This window comes from Gymnodraco acuticeps, unplaced genomic scaffold, assembly GCF_902827175.1.
Source record: "Gymnodraco acuticeps unplaced genomic scaffold, fGymAcu1.1, whole genome shotgun sequence".
In the NCBI taxonomy this organism is placed as follows: Eukaryota; Metazoa; Chordata; class Actinopteri; order Perciformes; family Bathydraconidae; genus Gymnodraco; species Gymnodraco acuticeps.
Genome location: NW_022991180.1, coordinates 7147441 through 7173129, shown reverse-complemented (window position 1 = coordinate 7173129; position 25689 = coordinate 7147441). Strand labels below are relative to the sequence as shown.

General features: G+C 43.9%; 1 protein-coding gene across 5 annotated transcripts in view; it reads right to left on the bottom strand.

Moving 5' to 3' along the window:
• The window catches only part of lrmda (leucine rich melanocyte differentiation associated), a 207673-nt gene that overhangs the window by 15232 nt on the left and 166752 nt on the right, over nucleotides 1–25689 (bottom strand). The window lies entirely within an intron of this gene.

Sequence of the window (25689 nt, the reverse complement as noted above, 5' to 3'; positions counted from 1 at the left end):
CGTTGTTCAGAGGAAGTAAACAGCCTTTAAATCACAACAATCTGGGATAAATGCATGTGTTTAACTAAAACGACTCGGTCAATCCAATCATCTTGCTCTGCAGCCACATAATGTGCCAGAAACTATTTGGAGATCAAATGATGATGGTAAAATAACTTGTCCGCTCATATCATCATGACAGAGAAACCTGCTCGGTCTGTATAAAGAGACTTCAGTAAATCAAAGGGACAGATTAAAAGGTTGTTTTGGACTTCCTGGCATTTCGGTGACCTCGCTCTTTTCATTTGTTGAGTTGGAATGTTGATGCCAGTACAAACCATAAAAGACCTGCTACTTCCTGTTACCCAGGCTCGCCTTTATATTCTAAGAGAGATAAAATGCCAGTTCAACAAAATAGCTCATATCCAGTTGACCCTACTGTATGACTCCAAGGCAGGACAAGCTGACCCAAAGATCTGAAACACTGTGTCTCTGTTTGGTGCCGCGCAGATGTTGTTCATTCAGTCGGACAGTGAATGTAAGTAAATAGAAGCTCAGATCCATAGCACTGGAATCCCAGCAATAATGGCCTTCTCTTCTTTATACAAGCAGAACATCCAAACAAGGCTTTCACACAGCCCGATGCAATGAATAATCAAAATGGCATTTAATGTGAGCTATGCTGATACTCCGACAATAGTTTGTGTTCAGACATCACAGCTTAGTGTCTCCCAATTGTATATTGATGCTGAGGCAGTTGACAATAAATCACCGGATTCACCAGTGAGTGATAAAACAGTTTAGACAGTGGCCCAATGGAGCTTACCGTAATTGACAGATGAGTTCAGCTCTTACTGCCACAATAGCTTTAGAGCATTGAGGGTACCTGGGAATGATTGTGTGTGTGTGTGTGTGTGTGTGTGTGTGTGTGTGTGTGTGTGTAAAGTTTCATGAACCACAATACTCCAGAGAAACAGTGGTTTCTCAACTTCGAATGATTACATTACACACTTGACATGTTTAGGCATTAGTAAATAACATCCGTTTTTAATAATTCAGGAACATCTGCACATCATCATACTGTATATTGTTGCCTTGGAGAAAACAACAATGTTTGGCTAAATACTAAGTAATGTCAGAATCACTTGAGAAGTTCCATAGAGCTTTTCAAGTTCCACATGAAATAAACAAATCCTAATTTCAACAGTACTATATAACCTGAGAAAGTGCAGCAGCATGAAAGGAAAGTTGGAGCCAATGAGCAGTGTCCATTTTTGCTCCAAGTTTCGGAAAAATGTCATCAACATATCTATCCCAAAACAAACCTGAACAAATATAAAAATGTATTAAGGTCAAGAGGACAATTTTAGTTTTTAAGATTAAGATTTGGGTCCATTTTTCGCCATTGTACAAGTTCTGACTAGTTCAACTTTTTTGGAGGAAGATTATGAAGCAAACTGTTTGTTGTAAACATCCATCACAGTTTATAGACCTCATTTTTAAAGTTCTAGGCAAAGCAATGTCCATGATCCATGATGATTGGGTGTATGTTTTCCCAAAACATGTGTGCTTTCATGACCTCGGAGATAGTTATGAAACGTCTGATCTTCTTATTTTAAATACTAAAAGGTGTATAAGATGTAAGGTATGTAAAGACACAAGATTGGAGTTGGTCACTATCCTAGCTTTGCACATTCATCTTGCGCCTCCATGTTTAAGGTTATATACTGTAGCACATGGCTAACTAGCTAATTTTTGTTCGTGTGATTTCCACTCGGAGCCTGTCCTCTAACAGGACATCACATTTTGTAGCTCTTTAAATTATCCCTGGTGGCCCCTTTCCTCACTACAAAGTTAATCTATGGCATGTATAGCTCCGTTACGATCATGTCTGACAATAAAAATGCAATGATGTAGCACAGTTGTTAAGCCATAGAGAATATGCTGTGACCCAGCATGATAAACTATCCACTGAGTGAATTGGAATCTAATTTGTTGAAGCCATTAACCAGACTAGCATTAGGTATGTTTTCATCTTGAATGATTACTGGGTGATATCAGTTACCCTGGAATCACAATCTACAGTCTATTCAATATATAATTTATTAAAAACACCCTGACTGAGATGTACAGTATGTATGAACCTAAATTAACCAACACGATAAATATATCTAACAACTGCTGTATATCATTGTGTTAACTTATGAGAGGCCGTCTAGCTCACAACTCATACTTGGTCTTACAAACAATATCAGAATCTCACACATACACCATTAAACTCTTTTATACATATTGCTAAACACTTTTACACGCACAATCATACTCTCTTTCACACACTTTTGTCTGGGCCATAAATCAAACTTACTTACATACCAAACTGTATTTTCTTAGAAACACTATTATTCCCACTTACATACAACATCATACTACAATATAATACTCTAGTAGTGTATGCAAGATGGAAAACTTTGTATGTGTGAGAAATAATGATAGTGTATGTGAGAGAGGAATTGTAGTATGTATGAGGGTATGGTAGTGTGTGTGAGAGAGAATGATAGTGTATGTGAGAGAGGAATTGTAGTATGTATGAGGGTGTATAGTAGTGTGTTTGTGAGAGAGAATGATCGTGTATGTGAAAGACAATGCAGGGTTGCGGTCGAATAGTCCGTTTCTCTTAGGAACCTTCCTAACGGAGTGAAATGACCCGGAAGTACCTCAGTGGCAGCCATGATAAGAGCCGTTCGAATTCTCTAGATGATAGGAAAGGCGGTTTCAAACTTCCTTTATAACCTCCTTTAGCTTAGGAACCACTGGACCTTCCTTACGAAAGGAAAGGAGAAAATGCTGTCCCACAATGCCTTGCGGCCACAGCATTTGCTGTCACACAACATTCGGCAGTTCATGGAAACAATCGATTATGACCGAGAAATAATATCATGAAAGTTACGGTGCTTATTAAAGGTGGGGTAGGTAAGTTTCAGAAACCGGCTCGAGTGCACTACAATTTGAAAGTACACAGCCGAAAAGAATCCGCCCCTTCCTTCCGACTTCCTTACAGAGCACATCCTCCAACACACATGAACGCGCACATGACGTCAGCAGACTGGTGAAAGTGGCCGCCTGTTGCTGGCGAGTCATTGAAGTACTGCTGCAATGCACGCCCAATGACGGCACGCCCAATGAGGGCACGAGATACATTTGTGCGTGCACGAGATGGAAGGCTGACAGACAGGGCGGCAATCCAATCCGTTGGCCCGGCTAAACGGATTGGTTGTACTTTTTACAGTATTACGGCTTCCACAGATGACATTTTATTATGGATTTTTTGTCAAAGCACTTAAGATATTCATTGCTATCGGGATGTTAAGAGCATTCCATGTAATATACCAAAAAGTGTATCTCGAGCCGGTTTCTGAAACTTACCTACCCCACCTTTAAGCATTTTAAAACGTATGTGGTAACTTGCCAAAGTGCTTTGTTTTGAACGTTCATCAGTATTATAATCAAAAAGAGAAATATACGTTTACATTTACTGAAATGATCAAATAAAGTCAACATTTCACAGTGTTTACTGCAGGGTCGGCATCATGGGGGGTCATTCGCGGGCCATGCCCCCCCCAAATGAGTCACGGTGCCCCCCCAACGTAGGGTGGGCAAGCCTTGCCACTTTGCCGTTTTTTTTTTTTTTTTAATCATATAAGTGAAAACGTTTCCACTAAAGGTTTTTTGTGTGAAATACATCAGAAATAAAGAATACAAATATAAAACACAGCCTGAGGTGTGCTCACTGCTGCTCTCTGATCAACACAGTCTCATGGCATTTCGTGTTCACCAACACGATTTTCCCCTTTTTTTCGTGTTGCACAGCACGATTTTAAAAGCAATGTATTTCTACTGGTAATGACGTTTTCGTTTGTGTCGGCTGCCCTTAAAGGCAATGTGAGCGTCCATTCTCATTGGATAACGGAGAATTGTACACCCGGAAGTAAGTATTCCCCTTACTGTCGATTGATTTTACAGTGATATCTGCACTACTCATCGACTAAAAAACACCAGATTATCCTTGTTAATTACACAACATTGATTGGTTTAAATTGTGTGCAATGCTTTTGTATTTTTCCCCTTCGATTCGGAGAAACAAATATTTTTTCGGAGTAAAGGATGGCAGAAGACACTACACTACCCAGAATCCCCAGCTATCGTTTGGACTACACCATGTGCTCTGTTTGACAAACCCCGTTTTTTTCACCATTCATTCCAATGGCTGGCGTCTATGTCACGTGATCTTCAAATTTCTCCCTGCAGAAAAAAAAAAACATGGCCGAACTTCGTTTTATTCTCGGTGGAAAATGCCTATTTTAAGTTAGTTTGGCCATTAAAATGCGTTTTGATGTCATTTGATGCGAGAAATATGAGTTGTTATTTCAGATTATGTGTGCAGTGGATGTACATGATCTTTAGTTTGCTAGTTATTACGAAGATTACTTCAGGAAGTTTTCATTGTTACCAAGGTGGTTGCTAGGGACGCTGCTATCGATAGTATTTCTGTTATGTTGTGTAACTGTTTAATGGTGTTATCTTTATTGCTACCCCCTTCCCCGTCAATGTATAGTGTTGGTCCACAGCGCAAACATATTAGTTTAACAAAATCCGTATCTAAAGATAGCCTACGTTATTTTCCCCTGTGCAATTCCAGTCTCACATCTCAGAGCACATCGTCATTAACAAATACCGGAAACAGACCGAAAACATTTAAAAAAAAAAAAAAAAATACTTTATTCCGAGTGTGCTTGCTTTTCTCTTTGAAAGTCATCACATAACGGCATTGTAATACACGGTTCGGCTGCATTAAATATTACATATCTGCCGTAGTTCTGTATTTATAGAGCCCTGATGAGAGACTTCTAGACAAACATGAGGAACTGAAAACGTGACGTGGATCATAAATATATCAGCCATTAAACAACATCTTACATTTCTTACGTCTCCTTGCAGTATCAGCACTAATTCGGCTGACTTTTATATTTGATCCAATTGGTAGATAGGCTGTATTTACACCATAAAGGTGCACAGCTGATATAAAGGGACACCTAGTGGTTAAAGCATGTTATTGAATTTCATTATTTGTATTATTAGATATGAATAGGACCTCTCTGAAGAACCAGCACCTTACCGTGGTAGAGAGGTTTGTGTGCCCTGATGAACCTGGGGGCTGTGTTGTCTGGAACCTTGTGTTCCTGGTAGGGTTTCCCATGGCAAATTGGTCTCAGGCAAGGGGCCAGACTAAGATTGGTTCAAAAGACCTCATGAAAGACGATACAAGAAGTGAGGATACCCGGCCCGGAGGAAGCCCGGGGTCCCCTTCTGGAGCCAGGCCCAGAAGGAGGACTCGTCGGCGAGCGTCTGGTGGCCGGGCTTGCCACGGGGCCCGGCCGGGCCCAGCCCGAAAAGGCAACGTGGGCAACACCTCCGCTTCTCCGTCCCGCGGGCCCACCACCTACGGAAACATCAATGGGGTCGGGTGCGCTGCCAGAAGGGTGGCAGTGAAAGCGGAGGGTCTCGACGGACCAGACCCGGGCGACAGAAGCTGGCTTTTGGGGACGTGGAACGTCACCTCTCTGGGGGGGAAGGAGCCGGAGCTTGTGCGGGAGGTGGAGCGTTACCAGTTGGATCTGGTTGGGCTCACCTCTACGCACAGCGTCGGCTCTGGAACCTTACTTCTGGATAGGGGTTGGACTCTATTCTTCTCCGGAGTTGCTCAAGGTGTGAGGCGCCGGGCGGGGTGTGGGGATACTCACAAGTCCCCGGTTAGGTGCTTCGTTGTTGGAGTTTACCCCAGTGGACGAGAGGGTCGCCTCCCTACGCCTGCGGGTTATGGGGGGGAAAACTCTGACTGTTGTGTGTGCTTATGCACCCAACAGCAGTTCAGAGTATACGGCCTTCTTGGAGACCCTGGAAAGAGTCCTGTATGGGGCTCCTGAAGGGGACTCTTTAATCTTGCTGGGAGACTTCAACGCACATGTGGGCAATGATGGAGACACTTGGAGGGGCGTGATTGGGAGGAACGGCCCCCCTGATCTGAACCGGAGTGGTGGTTTTGTTACTGGACTTCTGTGCTAGTCATGGATTGGCCATAACAAACACCATGTTTCGAACATAGGATGCTCATAAGTGTACGTGGTACCAGAGCACCCTAGGCAGAAGGTCCATGATCGATTTCGTTATCGTATCATCGGACCTGAGGCCGTATGTTTTGGACACTCGGGTAAAGAGAGGGGCGGAGTTGTCAACTGATCACCATCTGGTGGTGAGTTGGGTCGAGTGGCGGGGGAAGCCTCTGGATAGACCTGGTAAGCCCAAACGTGTAGTTCGGGTGAACTTGGGAACGTCTGGAGGAGGCCCAAGTTCAGGAGGCCTTCAACTCACACCTCCGGCGGAGCTTTTCGGGGCATTCCTGTGGAGGTTGGGGACATTGAACCAGAGTGGTCGGTGTTCAAAGCCTCTATTGCCGAAGCCCGCGGCGGGGAGCTGTGGTCTCAAGGTCCTAGGTGCCTCAAGGGGCGGTAACCCTCGAACCTCCTGGTGGACACCGGTGGTCAGGGAAGCCGTCCGACTGAAGAAGGAGGCCTTCAGGGATTTGTTATCCCGGGGGACTCCCGAGGCAGTTGCAAGGTACCGACAGGCCCGAAGGGCAGCAGCCTCATCCGTGGCCGAGGCAAAGCAGCGGGTGTGGGAGAAGTTCGGAGAAGACATGGAGAAGGACTTTCGGGCGGCACCAAAGTTGTTCTGGAAAACTGTCCGACACCTCAGGAGGGGGAAGCAGGGAACCATCCAAGCTGTGTACAGTAAGGATGGGACGTTGTTGACCTCAACTGATGGAGTGTTAGGGCGTTGGAAGGAACACTTTGAGGAACTCCTGAACCCGACAACTCCGCCCTCTATGTTAGAGGCAGAGCTGGAGTATGACGGGGGATCAACACCAATCTCCCGGGGGGAGGTCACTGAGGTCGTCAAACAACTCCACAGTGGCAAAGCCCCGGGGGTGGATGAGATCCGCCCGGAAATGCTGAAGGCTCTGGGTGTTGAGGGACTGTCATGGTTGACACGTCTCATCAACGTTGCGTGGAAGTCGGAAACAGTACCGAAGGAGTGGCAGACCGGGGTGGTGGTTCCCCTATTTAAAAAGGGGGATCAGAGGGTGTGTGCCAATTACAGAGGCATCACACTACTCAGCCTCCCCGGGAAAGTTTACTCTAAGGTACTCGAAAGGAGGGTCAGGCCGATTGTCGAACCTCAGATTGAGGAGGAACAATGCGGATTCCGTCCTGGTCGTGGAACGACGGATCAGCTTTTTACTCTCGCAAGGATCCTGGAGGGGGCCTGGGAGTACGCTTATCCGGTCTACAATGTGTTTTGTAGACTTGGAGAAGGCGTATGACCGAGTTCCCAGGGAGTTACTGTGGGAGGTGCTGCGGGAGTATGGGGGTTAGGGGGTCTCTACTCAGGGCCATCCAATCTCTGTACTCCCAAAGCGAGAGCTGTGTCCGGGTCCTCGGCAGTAAGTCGGACCCATTTCCGGTGAGGGTTGGCCTCCGCCAGGGCTGCGCTTTGTCACCAATCCTGTTTGTAATATACATGGATCGGATTTCGAGGCGTAGTCATGGGGGAGGGGGTCTGCAGTTCGGTGGACTAAGGATTGCACCACTGCTTTTTGCAGATGATGTGGTTCTAATGGCTTCATCGGTCTGCGACCTTCAGCACTCACTGGATCGGTTCGCAACCGAGTGTGAAGCGGCTGGGATGAGGATCAGCACCTCCAAATCTGAGGCCATGGTTCTCAGCAGGAAACCGATGGACTGTCCACTCCAGGTAGGGAATGAGTCCTTACCCCAAGTGAAGGAGTTCAAGTATCTCGGGGTCTTGTTCTCGAGTGAGGGAACAATGGAGCGTGAGATGGGCCGCAGAATCGGAGCAGCGGGAGCGGTACTGCAGTCGCTTTCACCGCACCGTTGTGACGAAAAGGGAGCTGAGCCAGAAGGCAAAGCTCTCGGTCTTCCGGGCCATTTTCGTTCCTACCCTCACCTATGGTCATGAAGGATGGGTCATGACCGAAAGAACGAGATCGTGGATACAAGCGGCCGAGATGGGTTTTCTCCGCAGGGTGGCTGGTGTCTCCCTTAGGGATAAGGTGAGAAGTTCGGTCATCAGGGAGGGACTCGGAGTTGAGCCGCTCCTCCTTCGCGTCGAAAGGAGCCAGTTGAGGTGGTTCGGGCACCTAGTTAGGATGCCACCTGGGCGCCTCCCTAGGGAGGTGTTCCAGGCACGTCCAGCTGGGAAGAGACCAAGGGGTAGACCTAGGACCAGGTGGAGGGATTATATCTCTTCGCTGGCCTGGGAGCGCCTTGGGATCCCCCAGTCAGAGCTGGTTGATGTCGCCAGGGAAAAGAAAGTTTGGGGCTCTCTGCTGGAACTGCTACCCCCGCGACCCGACCACGGATAAGCGGGAGAAGATGGATGGATGGATATGAATAGGATCCCTATAAAGTATATTCATTACTCGTTATTCTCTACTAATAGTTAATTAAAGACTGTATATAATGACTATTTTGCAGATCCCTTTCAAGATTTTCTAAGGTTTATTGACATATCATATAGGCCCACACAACTATGGTGTAGTTATGCATGGAATGAAAAACTTGGGTCGCAGGTTCCTCAATAGTGCATTACAAGACATCTATCAATATTTGTGCATACCTCCAGCAATGTTAACTATGTTGAAGCACTTATTTTAACTGATATTATACACAATGTATTATACTCTTATAAGATGTATGTAGATATGTCATCTCCGGCCTTGTCAGGTATTGAACAATCAATAAATAAAGAACACAGAATTGTTAAATATAAAACACAGAATTTGTGTGATTATACTAAATGATTTACAAATAAACACCACTGCATACAACTGTTACACAGTTAACGCAAATGTTCCAACTTGGGATCAATAAAGTATATCTTAAGCTGATCGATGGCTACTGCCATATTTGCAAAATTTGCCTCTGAACCTTGACAAGTGCATGTTTCAGGCTTATCAATTAATGTAATGTATATGTAATGTTATCAATTAACAACAGGGGTCACAAACATAAGACCAGCTGTTAAATAAAGCTCTTCTGACCTTAGCTGGCATGTGTGTATATATATTAATGCTGCACAAGCAATTTTCACCCATTTATTAATTATATGTTTTAAATTTGAGTGTTTCCTACCCCCTAAACCTCCAGGGATGTACACAGTTTAATACTGGCAACTTCTTATTATGGGATAATACGAAAACGTCTTTTAAAACTACAACTCCCAGTAGAGACGTTGCCATAGATAAAGAACATGTTGCGAAACAGAATAGCCAGCATGTGTAGTTATGGGACGGGGTGGGGGAGGGGGGGACGCGGTGGACCCGTTCAAATCCAGTTTTGGACAGTCCTGCCGTGGTTCCATCCCATTTCAAGTGCTGTTCGAGGCTCGGTAACCCTCGGAGCACACTCTCCAATCACAGAGCTTGAGGACTATCACGGGGTTTGTCAAACAGAGCACATGGTCTAGTCCAAACGATAGCTGGGGATTCTGGGTAGTGTAGTGTCTTCTGCCATCCTTTACTCCGAAAAATATTTGTTTCTCCGAGTCGAAGGGGAAAAATACAAAAGCATTGCACACAATTTAAACCAATCAATGTTGTGTAATTAACAAGGATAATCTGGTGTTTTGTAGTCGATGAGTAGTGCAGATATCACTGTAAAATCAATCGACAGTAAGGGGAATACTTACTTCCGGGTGTACAATTCTCCGTTATCCAATGAGAATGGACGCTCACATTGCCTTTAAGGGCAGCCGACACAAACAAAAACGTCATTACCAGTAGAAATACATTGCTTTTAAAATCGTGCTGTGCAACACGAAAAAAAGGGGAAAATCGTGTTGGTGAACACGAATCAATAGATTAAAAATCGTGTGGGTGAACACGAAATGCCATGAGACTGGGTTGCTCTGATTGGTGTGTTGCTTGACCACATGACCCCCCGACCTTGTGTTTTGTTATCATTACATGGCTGTCTGTTTAGATGAAAGCTGGTGGCAATCTGTTCATCTGTTACACTGATTATACAGTAAAGACATCGAAAATAATATGATATACAGTACAGTACAAATAGCCTACTTCTGGGTCTCTGTGTCAAGCTCGGCTCTGTGTGTGTGTGGCAAAAATCGCATTTTGTGAGTGCGCGAGTGGTAACGTGGAATGTTGTTGTTAGCAGTCTGGTTAGCTAACTATGCTAACGGATATAAAGAGCTGTTTCTACACCAAGGTGGAGGAGAGTCCTCTCCTGTCAGACTGAGAGGATCGTATAACCTCAGCTCAGTAAGGTAAGGACTCTCTCAGTGTTTAGATAGTTCACTTTAGTGTAAGTTATCTCAGTGGGTCTCAAACGGTTTGGTCACCATTTATGTAAACAAGTATTTGCGAGGAACACATTTATATGATCATTAGCCTATAGTTATTAAAAAAATAAAATAGAATAAATGAAAAACGGGTATGAAATACTATAGGAGAGTAACACGAATACAGTTTAAAAGGGGAGTGATTAGTAAAATATCCATAAAGAAAAAGTAAATCTGTGTACAGTTCTGTTTCATATGGATGCTGAGAGATGTAGGCTAACCATAGATCTCTTCATTTTGCTCTCAAAGTGCACCAGATTGATGCATTTAACTTCAATATTTTAAAAATAATCTTCCCGGGGGGAGCATGCACCCAGACCCTCCTAGTCCACCCCCACCTAAAACATGTTCACATGGATAGGATACTAAATACATTTGCACACTTTTTATATGGTGGCCTATGTCCATATGTTTCTGTTTTGGTGGTTGTGCCACAACCGTGCATGCATGCACAGGTCATAGGTGCGCAATGTGTGTGAAAGACAATAGACTTTACAGCATGTTTTTTTAAATTGAAGTTGCGTTGGTGTTTGTGTGTTGGTTGTTGACGGCAGTGTGTGCCCCCCCTTGGTAAATGATTGCCCCCCCATTCGATTTGTTCTAGAGCCGACCCTGGTTTACTGAGTGAGCTGTGTGGGGTTTGTTCAACTTTTAAAATATGTTTGAATGGTGATATACACAGTGATAGATGTTAAGGACTAACGTTTATAATAAATACATTTGTATTTCTTTTAATATATTTTCATACAATAATATGTATTGGGATCATTTGTATTAATGTGGACCGGAGGGAGAGGGTGATGAGCATGAGTTTAACTTTCCTTTTTTATTTCAATTCCAACTTTGGTCATGAAGAATATGTTTCTCTGTTGTCCACCTTCATAAAGCAACAGCATCAGAGCACGGTGCAGAGTCTCTAGATGAGTTTACAGTAGTCCTTTGTTCTTATTAAACATCCATGTTGTAGTCCGCTGTAAAACTGTAGTTTCCCCACAGCAGCAGGCGCACATTCATGACGTCCGCTGGCGCATCATAAACATATCGCATAGTGAAAGTGCAGTCGGATTCTCAAAGCACCACAGTCTCTTCTCCTAAATCCTTTTGAATTCTCCTATCCACTATCCCTTAACCCCGTGACATTTCACTCAGAGGTCAAGGAATAGACGATAGGAGCTGATTGTTGGACTATTCGACTGCAACCCTTGTGTTTTTGAGAGCTTATAACAGTTTATGTGAGAGGACATTGTACTGGTTGAGAAAGCACATACTTTAAAAGGAAGTCAGGTTGATCCAACAGGAAGCCAGTTTAAATATTCATTCCTTGACTGGTTTACAACCTTGAAAACAAAGCCTGAAGCTGCTCAGAGCACTGCTAGCTACATTTGAGCTGCAATAAGAACTTTTGTTAACACTTTATATTAAGGTACACAAATTCACCATCAACTAGTTGATAATTAACATGCATATTAGCAGTATATTGGCTATTTATTAGTCATTATAAAATACTTATTAATGCCTTATTCTACATGACCAGATTATACAAGTAATAGGCCATTAGTTGAGTTTTTCCTCAATAACCCTCTAATTAGTGCTTATTTATTGCAAGTAAGGAAGTTGTTGTACATGAGTTTTGGTCTTAATATGCTCTGCTCAATATGGGCCCAATAAGACAGTAGTACCTAATTTTGACTTATTTAGACTTAATTAACACTTATAGTTTCATGTCTTGTTACATAAGAATAGATCATATTTGATCTAAAAAATATCTATTTGTGATCATACTGTGTGACCTGCTTGTATGTAGGCTACTTACACAATAGGTGTACTGTTCTCTCTATGTGTTGTACTGTCTCAGTGTGAACATAGATTAAACAGCCAGCCAAAGTCTTTTGAGAGCCAGGGAATGAGCAGCCATGCTCCTTGATTGAATTATTTGCAGTCTACTGACATTCAAACGGAGTGACACTATACAAAAAGAAGATACAAGGCACTTAAGGATCTCATACATGCAAGTGTAACATACACAGATTAACACATGTATACACATGTATATGTATACAGGCTAGTATGTATGGATATCGCTAGCGTGTATGCTAGCGCGAATGCTAACGCATTTTAACGCAACATCTCCAAATGTCATCACATAAACAGAATACATGTTACTAATCCTTACAGTCAGTGTAAGTGTTAGGCTTACACTTACAGTTATTGCTTTCTGACAGACTTGACCCTTTTTTTTCAGGTTGCATAGGGAAAATTAGTAGTAGTCTACTGCCATGGGCGGTGTCCGTCAAACAAAAAACGTAGAGCCAATCAGGAACTGAGAATTTAGTCCAACTTGCTTTTCAATCAAACTCACTCACACACATAACTATTATTATGCACACACACCCTACAATTCTCTTGTATACACATACCTATAGTCATTCACATTAACTATTATTACCTCTTATAAGCTATTATTTGGCCTTTCATTCACTGCTATTCTGTTTTATATGACTATTGTTATAGGTTATTATTCTGTCTTACATACATTGTTTACCGATTACACACATACTACTATCCTCTTTCACATACACTATTATAATGTTCTATTAGATTATAGTTGTTTGTGAAAGATGATAGATGGTGCGTTTAAGAGATTTTGTTTTTGTGTGTGAGAGAGAATAGTTATGTATGTATGATAGTATGATAGTAAATGAAGGAAGGAATGACAGTATGTTAAAGACGGTATGATGCTGTGTGTGAAAGAGTCTGGTGGTGTACATGTGAGATTCTGATATTGTTTGTAAGACCAAGTATGAGTTGTGAGCTAGACGGCCTCTCATATTAACTTGCTGTATCATACCATCTTAAATATGAGACCTTGTATGTCTATGTGTACACACCCCTGGTAATACACTATAATTACAATGGACTACAAGGACTTATTGAGGTCCAAGCCTGTCCCTGTTAGCATGACAAGTTGTCCAGCATCTGCCAGCATGTTAGTAGCTATTCATCAGAATGAAGGGTAGCGCACACAGACAGCCTCCGCCTGCTCACCGAGCTATTTGTTCCAAAGGCTACTGACACAGAAGAAAATTGGTGGACCCAACATCCATCCTGCTGTAAAAATATCCAAAACCCATCTGGCAGCTAAACCCTCTCTGAAATTCTTGATAGACTCCTACCTTTGCAAACCATAAAGGCTACACAAATCTGCCCAAAGTCTGACTGAAAGTAGTGATGGGAAGCACAGGCCACCTCCCAGTTGACCCAAATCGTAACAACAAATCATGGTTGAAAATAAAAAATAGCATATGCTATACCAGACTTTCATAGTAAGACATATCCATTTTGGGTGATTCATGTTCTGCTACTTTCCTGAGAATGACCAGTATAACTGGGAAGTCGACCAAGGTCCAAAGCACCAGCAGTGTGTTTTTCCAACAGGGCTGTGCCGGGTTGGCAGAAAATCATGTCCTTGTCTATCAGTCGGAGGCGTTTGGAATAAAAGCCAACATATTGGCTCAAATGTGTGTCTGTTTTTTGGCTGAGCAAGCTTTAACAAGTGGGTGCCGTTGGGTTTGTATCATCGTAAATAAGAAAGGTTTGTCTGCAATGGTCACAGACGGTTAAGATTTAGAAGGCTACATATGGTTTGTAATCATATTTCAGGGGAGATGGATGCAGAAATTCAAAAGTGCTTTCAGGATTAGTGTTAAAAATGATTTGTTTTCTTCCTTTGAAGTAATATTGTGTTTGGATGTAGATTAACAACTGTAAGGGACTGAGAGGCAGAGGCTCCACCCGCTTCCAATTAACAGTATTGGGAGCAGGTGTGGATACCTCACACCTGGTGATAATCACTCCCTCAAGGGAGAAAAAAGCACCTAGAGTTGCTCAGTTGTGTGTGGCACATGGAGGGAGCAGGAGACTCCCAGCGTGAGGAAACAGTTTGTAAGCTGGTAAGTCGGTTAGCGGCCCGGCTACGTTAGCCTTTCTATAGTTAAAGGTATTTTTGAGTTTAACAGCAATAAAGCCTCTTTTTTGGACTTGAACACTGCCTCTGTCGTGATTGCTGCACTACCACTTTTCTCTTTATCTGCCCAGTCCTGTTACACTGGTGGAGAATGCGGGCATAAGGACTCTAGTGGTGGTGTTCAAGTTAGTGTATTTCGGTTTCAAGATGGAGGATGTACTAAGGGAGTTGGTGCGTATTTCTACTGAGCAGCAGACTCTGCAACGGCAGATGATACAGGAGCAGCAGAAACAGAATGCGCTTCTCCATGTGGAGGTCCAAAAATGCCTAACAGCATATAGCAATAGCAACAGCAATAGCCTCTCCTATCCAGAGGGAAGCAACCGTGCAGCCTAACCCAGGTCGATTCATCCCCAAAATGACGGAGAGTGATGAGATAGAGGCCTACTTAACAGCCTTTGAGCGCACTGCTGAAAGAGAGGGCTGGCCAAGGGACTCCTGGGCTGATCTGGTTGGACCATTCCTCCTGGGCCCGGCACAGCAAGCTTACTTCGACCTCCCTCCTGACCAAGCAAAGGACTACGTCGTCTTGAAGAGGGAAATCCTGGCGAGGTATGGCTATAGCTTAGCAGCTAGAGCCCAGCGGTTCCATGACTGGAAATACAAGCCAGAGTTGTCAGCCAGGGCCCAGATGTATGACCTAGGCCGGGTAACCAGAGCCTGGCTGACATGCAACCCCGAAAAGTTGAGTGTTTTAGAGAGGATAATGATGGACAAATATATTCGGTCTCTGCCCTATGAGACCAAGAAAATGTCAAGCCAGCAGAATCCAGCCAGTCTGGATGACTTGGTTAACGTAGTGGAGAGCCACGTGGTCACAGCGGACCTGCTTAAGTCCACACGACCAGACACAGAGTGGGGCCGGAAAGTCAGTGGGGAAGCATCACGGACTAGACGGGCACGAGAACCGCGATGGGAACCAGAAGAGGTAAGGCGACGACAGTCCTACCTGTCAGAGGGCCAACCGCGTTGCTACCAGTGTGGGGAGATAGGCCACATTGCCCGGGACTGCCCAGAGAAGGATGAGCTAATGCCGACCGCCAACTCATCTGGTGCAAGGCCCTGCCACCTTCTTGACTCTTGCTGGGTACAGGAAAGCTCCCTGGCTCAAATGATACCAGTCAAGATAAATGGAAAAGATGCAGAGGCGCTAGTGGACTCAGGAAGTGTGGTGTCCCTCATTCAACCCCACCTCCTCGACCATTTGCCATCTGAAGAGACTGTGCCCGTCTCCTGTGTCCATGGGGACACTAAATTATACCCCACTTGCCTCATCCACCTTACCACAGTTAAAGGCAGCTGTGAGCTGAAAGTGGGGGTGGTTCCTTCCCTACCAGTCCCAGTCTTGGTGGGGCGAGACTGCCCACTATACAAGCGCCTGCGGCACCAGAAGGAGGTGAGTCCTAAGAAGCCCAAGCGTGCCAAAGGAAAGCGAGAGAAAGGACAAATTGCCACCCAGGGTACGTCTCCTCAGCAGTTCCCCAAAGTTTTGTGTGCTGTGCCGTAGGAGCAGAGAGGCAACCAATCTCCCAGTGCAGACGAGGCAAATTATAACCCTTTTGTTGCTTTCCAGGGAGACCTAAGCACAGGTGATGAGGAGGGTGAAGTCGCATTGCTTCCAAGTTTGAAGGGCCAGTTCGGGACCGCCCAGATGGAAGACCCCAATCTGTTGCATGCACGCAGCAATGTTACGGAAATAGAGGGAAAACCAGTTCCAGGAGTAGGTGAGCTTACATGTCCTCATTTCCTAATAAAAAATAATCTGTTATACTATGCCAAAGAGGTTGAAGGTCAGCGAAGAGACTTGTTGGTTGTCCCAAAACAATATGTGTCCACAGTGTTGCATCTGGCTCACAGCCATGTCCTAGGGGCCCACCTAGGGGTTGAGAAGACAAGGCAGCGGATTGGGAGCCGGTTCCACTGGCCAGGGGTGGTAAGAGCTACTGTATAGAGGATTATTGTCGCACCTGTGTTGAATGTCAAAAGATGAGTCCCAAGCCACACTTTAAAAATCCCCTAATACCTCTACCAATAATCGATGTACCGTTTTCTCGCATTGCCATGGACTTAGTGGGACCACTGGTGAAGTCTGCCAGGGGACATCAGTATATTATTGTGATCCTTGACTATGCAACCAGGTACCCGGAGGCCATTCCCTTGAGGAACATGACAACGAGAGTGATTGCACGGGAGCTGCTTCACCTGTTCAGCCGAGTTGGGATTCCTAAAGAGATGCTAACAGACCAAGGCACTCCCTTCATGTCCAAGATAACGAAGGATCTCTGCAGGCTCTTCAAGGTAAAGCAGCTTCGTACATCTGTCTACCATCCTCAGACAGACGGATTGGTAGAACGCTTTAACAAGACGTTAAAATCCATGTTAAAGAAGGTTGTTGACAAGGATGGTCGTAACTGGGACCAGCTTCTGCCCTATGTCCTGTTTTCAATCAGGGAAGTTCCACAGGCTTCAACCGGTTTCTCCCCCTTCGAGCTGCTGTACGGCCGACAGCCCAGAGGACTTCTCGACATCGCGAAGGAAGCCTGGGAGGAGCAACCAAGCCCCAATCGGAGCCTGATTGAGCATGTAGAGACGATGCAGACGCATATGAAAGATGTCAGAGAGCACATGGCTCAAGCTCAAGAAGCCCAGAGTAAAGTGTATAACAGAGGTGCCCAACCGCGTTAGTTCCTGCCCGGGGATAAAGTGCTTCTCCTGGTCCCCACCACAGAACACAGATTCCTGGCATCGTGGCAAGGTCCCTATGGAGTGGCAGAGAAGGTGGGACCAGTCAACTACAAGGTACGCCAACCTGGCCGTCGCAAACCATCCCAAATATACCATGTTAACCTGTTAAAGAAATGGTACGCCCGAGAGGCACTGCTGTGTTGTGGTTCCCCGGGTGTGTCCCCCTCTTCTCCAGACCATGAGGTGGCCGAAGTTGAATGCGGTCCAGGGCTGTCCAAAGCTCAGTTACAGCAAACCAAGGAACTGGTTCAGCAGAGTTTGGATGTGTTCTCACTACGACCTGGACGCACAACGATGGTGGAACATCAAATCCACACAGAGCCTGGCCAAAAGGTAAAGATGCGGCCCTAACGGGTGCCGGAGGCAAGACGGGCGGCCATTGAGCAAGAAGTGCAGAAAATGCTGGCTATGGGGGTGATTGAAGAATCTCACAGTGAGTGGACCAGCCCTGTCATTCTGGTTCCTAAGCCAGACAAAACCAACAGGTTCTGTAATGATTTCAGAAAATTGAATGAAATCTCCAAGTTTGATGCGTATCCTATGCCCAGGATAGATGAGCTAATTGATCGGCTTGGGGAAGCCAGGTATATCAGCACTCTGGACTTGACGAAAGGGTATTGGCAGATCCCACTTGAAGCAGCCTCAAGAGAGAAGACGGCCTTCGCCACCCCCACAGGGCTGTACCAATATACTGTGCTTCCCTTCGGGCTTCATGGAGCACCAGCCACGTTCCAGAGACTGATGGACAAGGTTCTGAGGCCACATCGTGAGTATGCAGCTGCCTATTTGGATGACGTTGTTATCCACAGTTACTCATGGGATAGACATCTCATAAGGCTTGCAGCAGTGCTGGAATCTCTCCGCAGGGCGGGCTTGACAGCCAATCCAAGAAAATGCAAGCTTGGACTGGAGGAAGCCGAATATCTGGGCTTCACCATTGGGCGGGGCAACGTTAGACCACAAGAAAGGAAGGTTCAGGCGATCCAGGACTGGCCACGGCCATCAAAAAAGAAACAAGTGAAAACCTTCTTGGGTCTGACGTCCTACTATTACCGTTTCATCCCAAACTTCTCCAGAGTAGCCTCTCCCCTTACAGACCTGACCAGAGATTCACAGCCGCTAATGGTCAAGTGGACAGGAGAGGCTGAACACGCCTTTGAGGGACTTAAGAGGGCTCTCTGCGCACGGCCGGTGTTGGTGACCCCAGACTTCAGCCGGGGGATGATTGTGCAGACGGATGCGTCAGAGGTGGGCATAGGAGCAGTACTATCCCAGGAGGTTCACGGTGAGGAACACCCCGTCATGTACATCAGCCGGAAGCTGAACACAAGGGAACAAGGGTATGCTACTGTGAAGAAAGAAGGCCTAGCAATAAAATGGGCGCTTGAGCGCCTCCGGTATTACCTCTTGGGACGTCACTTCACTCTGGTAACTGATCATGCCCCACTGATCTGGATGGCAAATAAAAAAGACACAAACGCTAAAGTAGGAAGGTGGTTTGTCTCACTACAAGAGTTTAACTTCTCTATCTTCCACAGAGCCGGAGCCAAGCATGGGCATGCAGATGCCCTGTCCCGTAGAGATGCCCTGTGGACCATGGTCACCTCTCCTCGGCCAGAACTGAAGGGCGGGGTGTGTAAGGGACTGAGAGGCAGAGTAGTGGGAGACACCTACATTCCCAATAGGTGGCTCCACCCGCTTCCAATTAACAGTATTGGGAGCACCTGGTGCTAATCACTCCCTCAAGGGAGACAAAAGCACCTAGAGTTGCTCAGTTGTGTGTGGCACATGGAGGGAGCAGGAGACTCCCAGCGTGAGGAAACAGTTTGTAAGTCGGTTAGCGGCCCGGCTACGTTTGCCTTTCTATAGTTAAACGTATTTTTGAGTTTAACAGCAATAAAGCCTCTTTTTTGGACTTGAACACTGCCTCTGTCGTGATTGCTGCACTACCACTTTTCTCTTTATCTGCCCAGTCCTGTTACACAACATATAGAAAGGAAATATCTAATTTGATCTGAGAACTCCTTGTGGCATCATAATTAAATAGCTTGGATCACTTAAGTCAAAACAAGTCCTTTTAAACTTGACTATGAAACACCCCTTATTAAGGCAGAATATCAGAGAGAGAAATATTTACTTTCATACCAATAGGAAGACAAAGTAACAAATATCTTGAAATGGCTCAGAAGTTGACAGTCCTATCTTTCCCTTTAAGTTTCTGCTGTAAACGTCCAACATCACTTTAAGAACTCAAGGCACTCAGGAGACTCTCTCAGCTACATCAAACGGGAAGGTAAAAACAATAGTGTCACTGACATTTTCCCAAACCCAGCACAAACAGAATTATTCACACACTGTGAGCGGAGTGCCATCCGATAACGGAGAGATAATGACACTTGGTGGAAGGCAGCTTTCTCAAAGCAGTTTAGAGCTGACACGTCAGAGTTCGGCAGTTAAGCCTGTCAGGGAAGTTGAGGAGGTTATACTGGCATTTTAATCTAGCCTGCTTCTGAAGGAGAAAACGTAGAGGTGATTTCCAGGGTAGTAATAACAAGGACATGCTTGCCTCCAAAAATGAGCTCTCATCACTTTGGATGCGGACAGTGCAGTGTTATGTGAAGCCGCGATGAAGGATTGCAGGCCCAGTTCGCCTCGTCCCCTCTCCCCTCATCCATCTCCATAGACCGGCTTTAATGGATATTCATGTTGCCGAGCCAATCCACTCCTGGGAGGAATAATATCACATCATCTGACTCGCATAAAGGAAATAGAGCCTGTCCTCATATACGGGGAGTATATGGCACTGTGATATTCAGCAGGACCTGACACGCTAAAGAATATATTGATGTGATTTTGACTAAACTTTCAGGTTCTTGTTCACTCAATACAAGTCTTGGTCAGAAATATGTATTATATGGCAGGTTTAACTGTTAGTGTCCTATTTGTGTCTGCTTGAGTAGATCACACACACCACACATACGCACAGAGTAACACAATACTTTATTACATTATTTACCTAAACATTGATGGATTAAAAAAAATCTTGGACCAGAAAGAGTAGAAAACAACTTACTTAATGTTTATTTAATTATATCTGCATATATCTGTATCATGAATTTGTATTTGTTTATTTTTAATTACAAGTAAAAGTCAAGCATTACATTTTAAATGAAAATACAAAAGGTTTGAGAGGGTTGTAATAATGATATTGTTGTGTCTCGTCAAATGTGTTAGTTATGTTTAAGTATTTTGTCATTTCCTGTTTTATTTTGTACTTACCTCTTGTCTTTCATTTCAGGCCGTTTCTTCCTCCCCTTGTGTGTTTTTCCCGCCATCATCAGTGTCTGCCCCGCCCCTGATTGTTTCCACCTGTTCCCACTCTCCTCATGTTTAAATAGTCCTGTCTCTCCCCTGTCCTGTGTCAGTTCGTCTTGTTTGTTTCCCGAATGGTCGTGCCAAGCCTCAGCTAAGAAAGGATCGCTTTTACTCATGTCAGGTTTTGTTGCTTTGTTTATTTTGTAGGCTTAAGTTTCTTTCTTAAGTTCTCTTTTGTTATGCATAGTTTTTTCCTCCTTGTGAGTGCTTTTTGTTAATTCCAGTAGGCCTACCTACTCTGTTAAAAGGAATGACCTGGTCTTTGAAATAAAAGATACATTTTTGTTACATTCCACAACATTCATTCTGGGTCGTGCATTTGGGTCCATCGGTTTGTGTCGGTCCTGACAGATATATTTGATTAGAATATCATTATTGATGCATTTCAATATTGTCAAAGTGAAGCATGTTTTAAAGACTTTAAACAGATCATTTTTGTTAGTTATATCCAGAAGAATTCTTGATTACATGATTATGTTTAAAAATATTAACCTTAATAAAAAAACAGCTGTTCAATAAATGTATCTATAAAACAAGAGAAATATAGTAAGATAGTACAATACTTCAGTAAAGGTACTTTACTTTCAAACACTGGAGTACTTATTATGGTTTTTGAAATATTTAAATATAGCCTGTGGGGAACGTTTTTATGTTCATACTAACAAATAAGACCATCTGTTGTGGTTTTAATTTGTATGGCTTTATGTGGAGGAAAAGCTTACACTGTCATAAAAAGTTAATCATAAACACCTCATAAGCTCGCAAACATTGCAAAGAAATAAAACGTTGATGCCGTGACGAGTGCTTGGGAAACATTTTTATGGTCTCTTTACCCGGGAAGAAGGCCATGTCTTTACTTTGTCAATTCACCTCGTAGACTTTGGATCAGAGGCTCACTCAACACATGCTCAGTGTGCACGGCTGGCAGAGAGATCTGTATATATCATTCTCTATGAAACGTTTCATAATTTGTAATTTCTCAATGTTGAATGCACGCATGTAGTTTATCATAAAAAAGTTTATAAAACGCAAATCTGAAACGGATAACTACCATTGTGGAGGAAAAGCTTACACTTTGTTCTTTCCACATGCCTCATTTTAGTTATGTGGGGGCCAGTCTCTGTGCTTAAGAGTGATGTTGATCAGGGGACAGATCCTGCTGGTATAATCATTACGAGGCTGAGTGAAATGTCTTGCAGAGCACGTACATGTGTCTAATGGGAAACGTCAAAAGGTGCTCTGTCTTTTCTCTCAGTGTTCCAGAGAGAACATTTCCATACTCATGGAACATGCCAAGGCGATCTAAACCAGAACAGGAAGATTATCATCAGGAAGATGATCTTCATTTGAACTACAGCGTGACATCAAACAGAAAAGAACAAAATCCCTCAAGATAAGCACGGAAAACAGATGTATGAGGGAATGTATTAATTAAAAGATTCCGTTACTAGTACTATGTGTTTACTTAAAATAACAGCGTTTTATGGAAAGTTCATATTTGTATTCACAACGCCATGACCCATGCAGTTATAAACACAATAATCAGCTCTGGTTATTAAGCAAGTGACAATAAACCAACATTAGGGAGCTGTTTATCTGTTTGATACATTAACATTTTTAAAGCTATCAAACTTGCTTTTAGTTTTTCTAAGTGCGTTGTGCAAAGACCATTAAGTCATCAGTCAAACCAACAACCTTCCCCTTCATAATGACAACAGCTAAGTTTCAACACTAGCAGTTTAGTCATCCATTAGTCATGTATCCCATCCAGATGTCTGGTGGAGGAAAGGCGGGGAGGAGGAGATAGTAGCAGGTGTAGATCTATCTGAGCCCAGCTGAGCTCTAAAAGGCAGTGCTTAGCACCCACAGCTCCGTCATCTGGCCTCTCCCCTGTCTCCGCCAGCCTTTCGACAGCCCATTCCTCATCATTTACCCCTTTTTGGCAAAGCCCAGAGCCCTTCTAATGGGCCGCTCTGAATGCTTCCAGATGTTTGTTTATTTGTTGTGCAGCAACTATAAAACAGTTTACTCTTAGTTTGGATCTCTTCCCGTTGTTAAATTTTTTGGGGGGCGTTGAGGGAGCGAGGGGGAGTTTAGCAGGAGTTGCAGTGCAGATCACCCCAACATGTAATGAAAGTAAACCGGCAAACAAATGCGAGACACCCCATGGGTGTCGTCAAGAAGGTGTTTTTTTTTTTTTCTTTGAAGGCTGCCTTTCTCCCGGGATTTTAATAACAGTTGTGCACCATTTAAGATACATACATACAAAGTAGCTGGAAGCGGGCCCCGAACAACAAGATTAAAAGGGCCCGGGGCTCATACTGTAAGGCGGGATTCAGGCATTTTTCCTCGTCTGTTTACTCTGCTTGTACAAATATATCCCCTTTCATTTACCGCTGTCACTGCTGAGGGATGGCCTACTCACATCTAATCTGATACCTGTAAAATAGCAGTTTCCAATCTGCGTATTTATTGAAATATACAGACGAAATGAAAAATATTTAATTAAAATCTTCTCTGTTTACATGGATCTATCAATCAAGTCAGAAGTATTTCTTTTATATTCTTGTGAACTACAGTTATAATTAGATCTATGAAATAAACTTGAGAATTGCACTTCAAAATGTGTCACCCTAAGAAAATGACAAGGTGGTAATAAATAACCCAGCACATTGTTTTGCAATATTGTAATGATAATTCCTCATGGTAAGGCACAGGAACACAACATGTCATTGGCTGTGGCTAATAGTACGGTGTAGGCCAGTGAAGACACACAGTACTTTAGGCTGGGACTCCATTTCGGACTGTTAGATTTAGAGTTGTGTTGACAGTTGGACCAGTACTGAGAGTTAGAATCAAGGTGACAGTAGTGGAGGATCCTCAGGCCCCTCTGCCAGACTATATACTCCACTCTGTGTCACGCCTTCACCAAGACACACTGGAGCCCCCACCATCCTCCTTCACTTTGTCATTTTGTCTAGCTCTCTCATTTTTAAGTCTCTACACTGTTTAACGCTGGTCCTCTTACTGTCATTTCCTCTCTTATTTAACTTTCCCTCTTGTTCTGTCTAATAATCTCTTGTCAGATCTGGTCTATGAAATCCTAATTTAGATTTCACTACCACATGTTTTCCTTCCTCCCTCACCTTTCACTCCGTCTGCTCTTCTGCTCGCTGCCTTGTTTTGCTTCGCCTACTCCAGGTGGACTCCTCCACCAACTAAGACAGGAGCTTATCCTGGAGTTCTGTCCTTGGTTTCCACCCCTCTCTCCCTGGGCATTGACCTGCCAGCGCTGCCCTCCTCTGGGAGCTTCTAGTCGCTGTAATTACCTCTGGCACCCAGGCTCTGGGGCTCGCACACATGGTGACACGCTGGAGGGGTGGGTGCAGAGGGTTGGAAGGAGGAAAGGGAGGTTCTCTCTGAGCAGCAGACAGGGCAATGTGAGAAGTGCTGCTGATCTGTCTGCTACTCTAGCAGTCATGATACAACTATATAACCTTCCTTGTACCAGAACAACTTTAAAATAACCACTTTCAATAACATATTTGTGTGTACTAACAAACTCTTAAGCTGCTTACCAAGCATGTAATGTAATTCTCCAAATCATGGTTTGATTCTATATATCTCATTACATTACATAATACAAAATATTTTCAAAACAGCAGAGTGCCTCTACTTGCTGAATTATATCTACCAAACAAAATCAATTCAACAGCATGAACAGGACTTACAATCCAAAAACACAATATCACTTTTTCAACAAAGTCATGTAGCGTATTGTTTCATTCTCTATTCATATTGAAATGAGTGTTGCATTTAACTACATCAAATTGTTCCGCACATTGTTTTAGCCCTATTGTTTCTACCCTGAATTTAACACGGTAAATGCTTTGAAATTACTTTCTTAAAAATGTTGTTTGTTGTCGCGCTGCTTTGCCACAGCTTTGTTCTATTTGAATGAGGAGTTACTGTGACCGTCTTCAACAAATAAAGAGAACTCAAGTATGTTTAAGAAGTGTAAATAAAAGGAAAAAACATAACAAAGAGCTGGGGTAGGGGCTGGAGGCAGGGACATGAAGAGGAGGTGAAGGGCGAAGATGAGGGCTGTGTTATCTAAGACTGCAGCACTGCATCATAAAAATAACAAATGGAGACTGTCACTGCTGCTCAGATCGGAGGGGAAAACATTTGATGTCAGATCCCCTCACCTTTAAATTGACTTTTCCCAACCAGGTCGGATTTTGACAAAGCACGGGCTCTTCCTGTCCTTACATCCGGTGCGAGCTGCCACCGTCCCCACTTTTATGACATAGATCTGTCCTTGGCACCATAAACGGGGGGTAGATATGTTCACTGCTGACATGTTGGCCTACCATACTGGTGGTCAACCCATCAAAGGTGTTGTGCTTAGTGACGACACTGATACATGTCTATAAAGAAAGACCTGAGAAAAGTGGGGCGTATTTGAAAAGTAGCTCCTGACTCTGGATGAACTGTTGCATCTGGTCACGAAACACCAATCTCAATTATTTAGTCTCGCCAACTGAACTCCTGGTTATGTGTACATTTGAGACCTTGAACAATTTACAATGGAGAATACCTGCTTAATACTTTTTGTTTCGTAAGAATGTTTAAAATGCCCTACCTTTAAGTCCTATTGAAACTTTTTACGTCACCTTTTGTTAAATGGTTACAATGTAGCTACAGTGTGGTGATATCTACGGTGTGAAATTATCTTTAATATACAAAAAAATGCATGTTTGTAGTCCAAGGACACAGAAACTGACTAAATGCTATACATGGTTTTGAAACTGATACAGTTCGAAGGATCCATGTTGAAGTAAACACATTTTTCATAGAAACTGATGTATTGGTATGATATAATAAAATGGACGGCTAGGGCCTGCACAATGGATGTAGGACATAGTGCCTTTTTATCTAATGTGATGCAGTCTTCCTATAGTGCAGTGTTTGATGTTAAGGAGTTGCTACACAGTTTCATCAACCGAATACACCGGGTCAATATGGGGCCTAATCAATGTCTAGTATCAACAGATCAAGGACGCTTCATC